Below are 13,621 nucleotides of genomic sequence, written 5' to 3'. Positions count from 1 at the left end.
TTTGTGGCAATATTTAAGTTGCTGCTGTTAAGTAACATAGCAATAGAAAAATATAAAATAGCAAAACTACTCTGGAAAATAGTTTTATATTTTCTTATAACATAAAACATACACCAACCAAATGACCCAGCAATTCCACACCCTAGAGAAGTGGAAAACATAGGTCCCCTGCAAAGACTTATACCTATGTTATAAATACTTCATTATTCATAACAACTTCATTTGTAATAGCTAAAAATCAGGAAAAAATATCCGTCAACACAAGAAAGGATAAAGAAATTACAGTATATTAATACAGTACAATGGATGCAAGTCAGCCATAAAATGGAATAAACTTTTCATATACACAAAACATGAATGAATCTCAAAAACATTATACTAAGCTAAGGAAGCGGGACACAAAATAGCATGAACTGTATGATTTCATTTATATGAAATTTGGGAACAATCTACAGTGAAAGAAATTGGATCAGTGGATGCTCTGGGGATTGAGGGCAGGCATTGACTTGGAAAGGAAGTGGATCAACTTTCTGCAGTAATGGGCATGTTCTGTGTCTTGAGGTGTAGGTCACACAGGTATATGCATTTGTCAAAGCTTTGAAACTTAAGATCTGTGTTTGTCATTATTTGTAAATTATACCTCAATTTTTTAAAAAGCAAAGGACAAGGGAACTATCTATTTGCTAAAGGATAGTAGCATGTCTCAACCAAATTACCCCCAAGACACTTGCAAAAATAAGGAGAAAAGCACAGACTATCTGATGCCCTGTGAAGTTTGAAAGAACATAAGGTTCTGGAAAAAAAGACACCTCTGATTTGTTCTGCCCTCTCAGTTGATATTTTTGCTTTGAGCTTCATTGACTCAATCCACCCAAAGAAAATCATCCCTTCAATGAAAGCCATGAACTCCATATCCCATATTTAATCAATATGTAGTCAGAAAATAAGCTATACATAACAAAAGCTGCTCAAAGAAGTTTCAGTGATAACTTGATTGTCCTTCCATGTAGCTACTTCAAACATGATTTGATTTTCACCAATTATATATATTATTTAATTCAAATTAATATTTGTTGTGATACTCTGCTAAGCAATGTACAGAGAATAAATATCAAAAAGACCTATAAGCTCAAAACTTTCAGGGACATCAAAAACAAGAAAAGTCAGACACTATCACAATTTCAGGAGCTTAAGGAGAAAAGACAACTAAATGTAATAAGGTATCCTGGATGGAATCTTGGAACAGAAAAAGGATATTACGTAAAAACAAAGGAAAGCTGAATAAAGCATAGACTTTAGCTAATAATCATGTTTCAGTGTTGGTTCCTTACTTGTAACAAACGTACCATACTAACTTAAGATGTGAATAATAGGAGAAACTGTGTGCAGGGCCACAGGTGGCAAGGTATGGGAATGGTACCATTTTCTCTACTTCTCTGTTAATGAAAAACTGCTCACAGCTAGGTGGGAGGAATAAGTTCTAGTGTTTTATATCACCATAGGATAACTATAGTTAACAATACCAGGCCGAACGCGGTGGCTCATGCCTGTAATCCCAGCACTTTGGGAGGCTGAGGCAGGCAGATGACAAGGTCAGGAGAGCGAGACCACCCTGGCTAACACAGTGAATCCCCATCTCTACTAAAAATACAAAAAGTTAGCCAGACGTGGTGGCATGTGCTTGTAGTCCCAGCTACTTGGGAGGCTGAGGCAGGAGAATTGCTTGAACCCAGGGGAGCAGAGGTTGCAGTGAGCCGAGATCGTGTCACTGCACTCCAGCCTGGGTGACAGAGCGAGACTCCATCTCATAAAAAAGAATACTATATTATATAGTTTCAAATAGCTAGAAGGAGAGTATTGGAAGTTCCCCACACAAAAAATGATAAATATTTGAGATGACAGATACACTATTAATAATGATCCTGATCTGATCGCATTATACATATTGAAACATTGCTGTATACCCATAAATATGTACAATTATTATGTGTCAATTATAAAAAAGAAATGCAGAGTTCTTGCTTCATCCATCACTCACAGGAAGATAATCATTACTCACATTAGTGCTTTAGTTTGGACTCTGCTTATGGTTTAAATATGGTTTGTCCATACCAAAAACCAAACAATCAAACAAAAAAAATTGCTCTAAAATTAAAAAAAAAAATTAAATAAAACCTATGAGAGCAAATTTTTATATAATTTATTAGGAAGATCTGGGAGACAAGCACTGCAAGGGTGTACTCTGGGAGATTTATCACATACAAAAGACTAAGAGAGGACAGTATTAAAATATGAGGTTAGAAGGAAAGAATCAACACCCCAGGAACAGAATCAGTGCTTTTTCCTCCAAATAGTTATTTCAAATGTAATCAGCATCAACCAGCCTCTCTTCTACCAGCTCCTGTTATTTCTATTTTATCCCCTGCCAATCTGGATGTGGGACAAGTGCAAGTTCCTCCAAATAAATTACTGGTGTGAAAGTATTAAAGGGAAACATAGTTGTTTTTGACAATTTTGTGGGAAAAATGGAGAAGACATTTATGTTGAACATGGAAAATGTGTATTAAATCAACTTTATATTGGAAATTTGTAAGGATATTATTGAGGTGATGGGAAAATTTGAATATGGACTGAATATTAGATATTGTGTCATGTTTAAGTTTCTGAGTGGAATAATTGTATAGCGGTCATGTAAGAGAACAGCCTTGTTCTTAGGCGGCACAAGCTGAAGTATTTGGTGGTAAAGTATTATGATGTTTACAGCCAATTCTCAAATGGTTCAGAAAATTACGTACCTATGCGCATTTGTCTCTGTATCTATCTGCCTATCTATACACAAATATTTATTAAAATATATACTCTCTCTGTAAATATATTATATGTAAGGAGTATATGAATAATTACTGTACTATTCATGTAACTTTTCTAAAGGATTGATATTTGTCAAAATAAAATATTTGTGAGAATTCCCCTTAATATGTCTGTTCCTCAAAACCTACACTTGGCTCTTCACTTCCAGAAGCTCATCTTTAACACTGTCTCAGCTTTGATGGCTCTGGAGTTTTCCACAGAATTTCTGTCTCTCTCCCACTTCAAATATGTTTCTTCTGTTATACAGAATGTTTACCTCTGCTTGGCTTCTACCTCCAAACTCACAATCCTAAGCCCTTCAAAATGTTCTGTGAAACCCAGTAAGTTCCAGTTAATAAGGCCTGCTCTCCCTACTGTCAGCAACAAGAAAAATAAATATAAAAAAGAAAGCAAATTTTAAAAAAGTAATAAGGCGGCCTGCTCTTCTTCTGCTAAGTTAGTTTTAGCTGTCATCATGAGCAACCTGAGCATGCATTTTTGAGATATCATCCCTACCCCAGGTCACTGAATACAGTGGTGTTCCTACCCAATGTTACTGCACAAGAATTCTGAGGAATGGAATTTTCTTTATGTCATTTCATAACTGGAACTCCAACACAGTACCAAATCAGAAAGACTGCTGTTATTTCTAACCTTAACGGATGTGGCATGTCATCTGAAGCTTGATTGGAAGCCTACTTCCTAATTCCCAGTTTTCAGAATACTGACAAGGACTTTCTCACAAAAGTATTAAACTTCCAGAGGTATCACAAAGCAAGAATGACTAGTTGAACTGACAGCCAGGGGCTTTGATAGTAAGCGCAATAACTAAAAGGGATTTCTAGTGGTTAAAAGATTAAATATTGATTTCTAAAGCCCCAAGTACTATTAATTTCTTATACTGAGGGCATTTGGAAGTGATTGTCCTATTCTGGAACCCTAAGTACAGGTCAACTGTACTTTAAACTAATTCTAAATAGATTTCCAAGGTAAATGAGCAAGAGAGTGACAGCTAGGCATCAGTAAACAGGGTTTAATGTTGTAATTATTTGACCTCAAGGCAGGATATCTGGGTTTGCCTCTAATACCCATATATCCTCTTTTCTACCTTTTCTCCTCTTCTGAAGCAGTTTTCTCCAGCATGCTCATGTCCTTGTATTGAGCTCACTGTTTGAAGACTGCAGATGTGCTCAATACTTACATTATCTCTCCCCATTGTCTCCTCCACTGCAAACTGATACCCCAGATGGTGCAACTTTTTATTGTATCAGAGCTCTTTCATGTAATTGGATCAATCCTCTCAGTAATTCCGTGGGATGTATTTTATTAGACCCTTTTTTCCCACTGAAGTAACTGAGGCTCAGAGAAGTTAAGTGATTGTTCAAGGTCACATATCTATTAATGGGCAAAGCCAGAAATTCAACCTGGGTTGTGATTTTAAACCTAGCATTTTTTTCATACCTCAGATAAAATTCCAATTTCAATGGTTTAGGCTAAAGTATTTATGAATTCTGTATGAGAATCGCAATGAAAACAAAAGAAATAGTGGACATTCATCAGGCCCTTTTCCTTCTTCCTTTTTCTGTGGTCTCTTCTTTCTCTTTCTATTAGAAAGAGGATTCTTTCCCAACTCCTCTCTTCTCTTAAAACGCCCTCTAAGGCTGGGTGTGGTGGCTCATGCCTCTAATCCCGGCACTTTGGGTTGCTGAGGTGGGTGGATCACTTGAGGTCAGGAGTTTGAGACCAGCCTGGCCAACATGGTGAAACCCTGTCCCTACAAAAAATATAAAAATTAGCCAGGTGTGGTGACGGGCACCTCTAATCCCAGCTACTCGGGAGGCTGAGGCATGAGAATCGCTTGAACCTGGGAGGCAGAGGTTGCAGTGAGCCGAGATCACGCCACTGCACTCCAGCTTGGGCAACAGAGCAAGAGCAAGACTCAGTCTCAAAAACAAAACAAAACAAAATACCCTCTATTCTCACACTAGGTCTCGAGGGACTATATCCCATTCAGATCTTTTAATAGTGAAACTAGGTTAGGGGATGCTATTAATAAAACAAACACTTTGTCCACATAATATGCATATGAGGCATATTTGCATTTTAAAGAGAATTGTGTAATGGTTTCAAATTTCAGCCCACAAACCCAGCTCCGTAAAAAAAAAAAAAAAAATAGCAAATTTATGTTTCTCTCTAATTTTTTTTTTCTATTTAGAGCCTCCATCCTCTAAGTGGCAAAAACATAAAGTTAGTCAATATGTAACTGCAGGGAAATACCTAATTTCTGGGGTGCTTGTGGCATGTCAACATGTGGGGAGACGGGGTGCCTGGTCCTTGTCTGCTATCACCTGGGCTTCCACTGGGCCATCCATCATCTTGCTTAGTGTTCGTTTACTGACATGCAGGTGATTGCTACCTTGTCCCTGTGATCCCATTTAAAAGGCTCCTGAAGGTTTGGTAACTATCCTTTCAACTTCTATAAAGCCTGTAGGGTGCACAGGAACTCATTCCACTACCAGGCTGGTCATGGAAACTGCAGGCTGTGACCCAAGACCCATGGACTCCTGCAGCACTTTCAGGCCATAGGACCATCTGTATGCTTCCAGACCACATTGTGACATGTGAGACTCTTCTATAAGCTGTCCCACACTCATCTGCCATGCAGCACCTTAGTCTCTGAGATTTTAGGTCTCCTTGGGCCTTTGTCTGAGAACACCTCTAGACTGCCTCCCCACTCAGTTCCCACAAACTTACCCGGCGTTTCTGTCATCTCCCTCTTCCCAACTTGAGCAGGCTTAGCACTCTTTTCAGTGACCCACCAGGATAGTTCTCCTCTCACTCTATTTGCCATCTGGACTTGCCCTTTCCCCTCAGCCCAGGGAATCTTTAGTCTGAAGTCAGGAAGCTTTTTCCTGATTCATATTACAATGAATTGTATAGAACTGTTTGTGCTCTCAGTCCTCCTCACGGTGTATGTATGTGTGTGTGTGTGTGTGTGTGTCCACACTAGCCTGTATAAGTATTTGGGGTAGGCCAGAGGGGAGGAAAGAGAGAGATTGAGGAGAAGGAACTAGAGGAGAAGCTAGTCACTCATTCCTGTAGCTGTCTAATAGCAGCATGTCACATAGAAGGAAAAACTTCACAGCTGTCACAAATGTGATAGAGCTATTGAAAGTGCATGAAGTTATAGGACTACATCTGTACCCACCAGCTGGTGAAGCCCACAAGAGCAACTTTTCCATATTTACTTTTGTTGATTTATTCATCCAATAAATATTTATCAGACCCCTACCATGTGGGTACTCAGGATTCAGGGGGAACTTTGATAGACATAGCTCTTGCCTTCATGAACCTTATGAGCCACTAAAGGAGGCATACATTACTCAGACTTGTAATTACAACCTATGAAGGAATGGGATGAGAGCTAGGAAATGTATGATGGGGGAGTGGCGATTCAAGGACAGCCGGCCCCGAGGAAGTGACATTTGAGCTGAGCTCTGAAGGATGAGTGGAAATTAATGAGTTGAGAACTCAAAGGGACTGGCTTCTGGAAGGGCCTTGAGGCACCTGAGGAACTAAAAGAAGGTCTATGTGGTCTGAGCACAGCAGGGAGGAAAAAGGTGGCATGAGATGAGGCCCGAGAGGTTGGCGAGGTCAAGGGCAAGCAGGGTCATGCAGCGCACCATGTGACACAGAAAAGGGTTTTAAACAAAGGAAGGGCACAATCAGATTTCCGACTGCCGTGTGGGGAATTGAGAAGAGGAAAAGCACGAGCACAAGGACACCAGTTAGGAGGCCATTGCATTACTGCCTGCTGTGGTAAGAACATCTTCATATTCTCTTGCCTGGCTCTCCAAGCCCAAGGTCTTCTGGATGATGGGCTTCACCAGGAGGAGAAGGCCGTCAGGCCAACTCTGACACCAGGTCAGTCTTTGGGCTGGTTGGCAGTCAGCCTTGCAGGACATAGTCTGATTAATGAGGTTTCCCAAATCTCCAGTGGCTTATGTAAGATGTGGGGGCTTGGCATATGGATCACAGGAAGCACAATGGCTAACACCAAATGGCTAGAAGTAAGAGAAACAAAAGCCCCTGGGGAGGACCATTTGAAAGGGACAAGGCTGAGTCTCCTGTGGGCAATGGTACCTGGCTACACTGACTCACTCTTGAGTGTCAGCGTGGAGGATGACATCCTTGGAGATGGCGAGGTAGGAGGTCCTCTCGAGTACTTGAGGACCCTGGATCAAGTAAACTTGAACTGTTGTTACATTTTCGGTCCAGCTGGTTTTATTGCCTGATTGAGTTGGGGAGTCACTGCCACTGCTGGAGAAAGTCAGTGAACGACACCTGAAATTAGTGACACAGTAAAGTTGGTACCAATCCCTGTTTGGGCCCAGGAAATGAAGGTTAGAGAATGCTGGTGAATGAAATTATGGACCATTTACCAACTCCGGTGGGTAATTAAACCTATACAAAAACATTGGAGGATCTGCTTATATTCATAGGAAGCTAACAATCTCTCTCCCAGTCCACTGGAAAATTGATTGTGTGTGGGACGTTGGCCACAGCTGTAGGATCCAGGACCACCTATTAGCTGCATAGTGGAATCTAGGAATATCAAACTAGCCAGAGTTGTGTGTAGGGCTGACTGTGGGCAGTTCAGCTGGTAGGCCCTGTGTCAGAACTACGAGCCTATGAACAAGTCTTTTCTGTGTGTCTATATAGCATTCTTATGCATGTAGGATGGCTAGAGATACAAATAGATTCTCCACAGTTTTACCAGGAGAGAACTAGAGGTTGAAAAATAACATAAGTCCTCCTGCTTCTTGCTGGAAGCAGGAGCTGGCAGCACAGAAGGCAGATAGAAGCAAGTAGCAAGTTCAATCTTTGTCTAAGAAGCAGAAGAGATGGGCACTACAGAATGAATCTGAACAAAGATCAGGAATTGATGTAAAATGTTTCCAATTCTCCATAGCCCACTTATTAGGTCAAACCAAATTAAGTGCATTAACCCCAGATATTTTGAAAATAAAAGAGATCTATTTAATGAGTATTTGGATAAAACTCAATATCAAAAAAAGAGATCAGTGCCTCTCTAGCATCCCACTTCTGGTGGCAGATGCACACATGGACATTCCTCTTCAGGATGGCTGCGCTGCCAATGGAGACACTGGCTCTGTTTCTGTTCACCTGGCCTTTTTTTAGGCCACAGTTACAAGGGGTTATTGTGAGTTTCAAAGCATCATATGTATAAGCAAGATGGGAAACTCAGCAGCCTCACCCTTATAATGTTCCATCCAGGTCTGTCGCAACAAAACCAACTACCTTTTGATTTTTCTACCCCAAAGCCAACTCGTTAAAAGTAAGGGCTCACTGAACTTAGGGAAACAAGATTTAATACTAAACTGTTAGAAATCACAACACTTTTCTGGCCAGATTGAAGAGATCAATGCAGAACGCCCTATCATCCACTGTACATGTTAAACCAAACATTGACTAAACGTTACTATGCCTCTTGTTTCTCATTTTCAAAGAAGTAAAACAAGTTGGCATGGACTTGACCTCTTTCCAATTCTTGTGATTAGATAACTACAAATAGAACTTTAAAGAATTTCATCTATATAGCTAACATATATTCTGTGCCTTCTTTCTTAATTCTCACAAATGTATAACGTATGTACTACCATTGCGCCCCTTTTATAGATGAGAAAACAGACTTTTGAGGGGCACAGTAAATTGCTCAAAGTTACAAACTTTGCAAATGGCCAAGAAAAAATTTGAACTCAATCTCTTTGTGCTTATACTTTCAACCGTCCTAACACTACTGCCGTCTGATGGTGAGGACTGGCTGATAAGAAATGAGTACAAGGACATTGGTGGGAAGTGGGGTGATTGGATGGCTTTAAGGTAATTAGCATATGCCCCCAGAGAAGCTTGAACAATCTTAGGTTGGCAGTTCTCAAACATTTTGGCCTCAGAATCTCTTTACATTCTTAAACATTATTCAGGACTCCATAAAGTTTTTGTTAATGTAAATTGTATCTATCAATAGTTACTGTATTGGAAATTTAAGCTAAGAACATTTTAAATATATATTTATCAATTTAATTAAAATAAAAATAGTGAGCCCATTACATGTTAGCAAAAATGACATAGTTTTATGAATTCTTTCTAAAATAAAAACATTTAGTGAGGAGAGTTACATCTTATTTTAGAAAACATCTAAGTGGAAGACAGCTGAATTCTTACATCTTCATCTGCATTCAGTGAGTTGCAATATCACCTGTTATATAACTCTCTGAAAAACTCCACTGCATACTTGAGAGAATGAAAGTGAAAAAGGGAAATAATATCTTAACATTATCAAGACATAGTTTTAACCCCCAGGGCTCCCAGTAAGGATCTCGGGAAATCTCAGGGACCTTTAGTTTACACTTTGAGAGCCACTGTCTTAGACTTCTGGTGAAAATGATAGAGAGCAGATGATTTCTATCAGATTTTTGGGAGGTTTGGAGGACATGGGGAGGTGGCTAGTACGGAAAGTGCTACCCAAGTCAAACAGCACTAAGTGCAGAGAGAGAGAAGCCTGTCCCACTCGCTGCCCCAACACAAACTGAAAATCAGAGGTAAACTGAGTCACTTTCTTGGTTGCCGTTTCTAGTCACACAACTAGGAAAGAATAGTGATAAAACTTTACTGCCAGGAAAGGAAAATGCTGTGACTCCTATTGCCTCCCATCTGTTTCCAATTCTACCCAACAATTTAGGATTATTCATGCACTATATGTTTCAATAAAGGAGAAGTGAATCTAATATTATTTAAGTTGGATGTTCAATGGAATTTAAATTAAGAAGCGATGGAGCAGATAAGAGAAATGAATCCTTCTTTCCAACCTCCTTCCCCTGGCTCCTCAGGGTTCTTTAGAATCCCCTAATGTGCACATCATTTGAACTAGCTTTTATATTTATGTATTATTTACAAAACCCTTCATTCAGCTTTCTGCCCAATAAGTCAATGCAAATTTTAAGAATCTCTCTAATTGTTTTTTTTTGGCAAGTATCCAACCTGCAAAACTTGACTTAAAGGCTAGAGGGAGATAAAGGACCTCTAAATTTTCCCAAGGCTAGAGGGAGATGAAGGACCTCAAAATTTTCCCTTTCACAAAGGTCATAAATTGATTTGCAGCTCTATGCCTCCTGATCTCAATGGTTGTCTGACAAAGAGCATAAATAACCACATTTACTACAGTAGGGAAGATCTATAGATTCTACGTTTCTAAGTTTGGTTTTTAGATGACACAACTATTATTTAAAATGATCTTGAGATAACTGAAATAATATCATGTGCTCTATTGTTTTTAAATTTGGTTAAAATTAGCCGAATTTTCCTAAATCTTCAAAACTGGATGGCAGTGGTTCTCAAAGTATAGTTCTGGACCAACAGCAGCAACATCACCTGGGAACTGTTAGAAATGCAATTTATCAAGCCCCACCCAAGACCTGCTGAATACAAAACTCTGGGGTGGGCTGTGTTTAATAAACCTTCCAGGTAAAACAAAATAAAATAAAATATAAAAGAGGCGGGAGGGGAAAAATAATTTAAAAAAATAAAAATTAAATTTAAAAAGACCTTCCAGGTAATTCTGATTCAGTAGCCTAAATAAATGATAAATTATAAAATGTTTGTGGATTAGAAGCCAACATTATAAATTTGTGATTTCTCTCAAACATTTATTGACAGATGAATAAACAAAATATGTACAAAATGATAAACAAAATATGGGGTATATAAGTACAAAGGAATATTATTCGGCCTAAAAAGGAAAGAAATTCTGTTGCATACTATGCATAGATAAACCTTGAGAACATTATGCTAAGTGCAACAAGCCAGTCACAAAGAGACTAGTAACTGTGTGATTGCACTTACATGAGGTACCTAGAGTAGTCAGATTCACAGAGACAGACAGCAGTATAGTGATTATCACGGGCTAGGGGAAGCAGGGAATGGACAGCTATGTAATGTTATTGTGCTCCAGTTTTGCAAAATGAAAAGAGTTCTAACGATTGGTTGCAAAACAAGCAATGTGAATGTACTTAACACTACTGAACGTAAACTTAAAATGCTTAATGTGGTACATTTTTAAGTTTTGTGTATTTTACTACAATTAAAAATTGTTATACTCTGGTTTCTCTTCATAACGAATAAATCTTTCGCCTTTTACTAAAAAAAAAAAAATTGTTTCATTTTAATTTAAAAAACATCATCAGGCAAGGTGTACTGGCTCATGCCTGTAATCTCAGCACTCTGTGAATCTGAGGAGGGTAGGTCATTTGAGTCCAGGAGTCTGAGACCAGCCTGGGCAACATGGTGAAACCCCATCTCTACAAAAAAAAATTTTTGTAATTAAAAACATTATAAGTCAATTGCAATGTATAGCTCTTATCTGGATACTGATTCAAACATACAAACTCAGAAAGAAAATGAAACATTTATGATAGCATTTATGACAATTCAAGAGTAACTATATACTTAAGGACAGTTAAGTCCTTATTGTCCGGTTTTTAGGTGTGATGTAGTATTATAGTCATCTTTTTAAAAAAGAGTCCATGTTTTTAAAGGCAAATGCTGAACTATTTATGTACAAAATCGTTTAATGCCTGGGATTTGCTTTAATATAGTCAAGGTAGGGAGTAGATGAGGACATAGATGAAACTAGACTGGCTATGAGTTGATAATTGTTGAAGTTGGTTGATGGGTACATCAGAGTTTTTCTTTTTTTTTTTTTTTGAGATAGAGTCTCACTCTGTCGCCCAGGCTGGAGTGCAGTGGCACGATCTCAGCTCACTGCAACCTCTGCTACCCCAGATTCAAGTGATTCTCCTGCCTCAGCGTCCTAAGTAGCTGGGATTACAGTGCCTGCCATGGCACCCAGCTCGTTTTTTTTTAAATAGAGATGGGGTTTCACTATCTTGGTCAGGCTGGTATTGAACTCCTGACCTTGTGATCCACCAGGCTCAACCTCCTAAAGTGCTGGAATTACAGGCATGAGCCACCGTGCCTGGCCCAGAGTTTCTTTTTCTCACACCTACACCCATACAAACCCACACACCCACCCACACCTACACACCCACACCTACACCCCCCACTACATATATATATATATATATCCTTCTACCTTAACCCCCGAAGCACTGAGATTACAGGCATGAGCCATCACATTAGGCCTCATTATATATTTTTTAAAATACCTTTTTTTTTTTTTTTTTAGCATGGATAGTATCTCTATACTATACTACTGGATATGCATATAAAAAAGATGCTACACTTATGTCACTTTATTCTCAGCTCACAATGACAGAATTGTTTTCAACTTTGTCTAGTAAGTTTGTTCCCTTCTGTCAAGTACTGTGGAACTAGATAGTTTCCTGCATTTCAGTTGCTCAGAAGCCAGAATAAATAGCCCTGTACCACATGGCACCATCAGTTCCTGTACACAGTCCAGAAATATCATTAGAAAATGGACAACTAATAAACATGTCTGCTGCTGAAAGATATCCTGTAAGCCACAAAGTGTCAAAAACCTGTTGACTGATTATTGCCCTACAAACAGGACAGCATTGGAGACACTGGGACTGATTTTAAGGTTAAATTTATCCATGAAGGAAACAGATAGGCAATGTTTACATGGAATGGTAGGAAACTGGATACTAAGCACATCATCTAGCTGCTTCAAACCATTGTCCCAAGAACCTGTTGCTGAATGAACAATTAGCTGTTTCCTGCCATTTGTTTCGCCCTTTATGTTTGCATTTTAAAGTGTAACATGATGAAAGATTTTTCATAATGAGTTTTCCGTATTTGTACATTTCTATATTCAAGAATTTCTATATCAGAGTATAATCAGTAATATTACAAACAATCTTATTGTCTACTACCTGTCTTTGAAACTAAAAGATTGAGTGGTTTTTAAAAGGCATATTTATTTAAACATAATCATGTAGGCAATTAGTTAAAAATAAAGAAACCCAATAGAAAATACAATCTTAGCCTTATTTGAAATGTGTTTTTTCCATTGTCTGATGTCCCTATTGGAATGCTGGACCTCAGCTGTCACAATAGTAGGAAACCCTTCTTGGTATGTGTTTTACAACAGTAGGACATACTTCTGAATCCAGTAAGTTCACTACCCACTCTAAGTTTAATGAAAAGATTACTTAAGCATTTTCTTCTGTTTATAGAAGAAAAAATCCTCAGAACAGGGTGAACTCATACGATGGTAATATATAACTGAAGGAGTGAAATATGTTGAGTTCAATTCATGCCTTGATATCAAAGTAGTTGGGTGAGCTGCTGAAATTTTACTCAACCCATTGGAGTTTTGGCCTCTGCATTACATATTGAGAATATTCAAGCAAGTAATCTTTAAGACACCTTTAATTTCTAATATTCTGTGCTTCTTTGAATTAACTCGTGATTAAAATTGGTATAACATGAAATTTATAGATAATCTAAAACCCAATGTCTTCCATTACAGATTTTTGCCTACCTTTCTATTCTTTTACCTATTATAAGTTAAAAACTCTAAAAGCCAGTACCACAAGAAAAGAGTAACAGTAAAGAAGAGGCCAAACATGGAAAGCATGCAAAACTGTGTTTTTAATCTATGAAAATAGAGAATTTTCTGTACTTGTTTTCATATGCCTAAATGAATTTACCTGGCTAAATGTCAAAATCTCTCAAGCATTCTAAGCCACTATTAGGTTTCTCCATGCCC

This window comes from Aotus nancymaae, unplaced genomic scaffold (assembly GCF_030222135.1).
Source record: "Aotus nancymaae isolate 86718 unplaced genomic scaffold, 86718_ANA_hifiasm-v0.15.2.pri h1tg000009l, whole genome shotgun sequence".
In the NCBI taxonomy this organism is placed as follows: Eukaryota; Metazoa; Chordata; class Mammalia; order Primates; family Aotidae; genus Aotus; species Aotus nancymaae.
Note: the sequence above shows the minus strand (reverse complement) of the source record.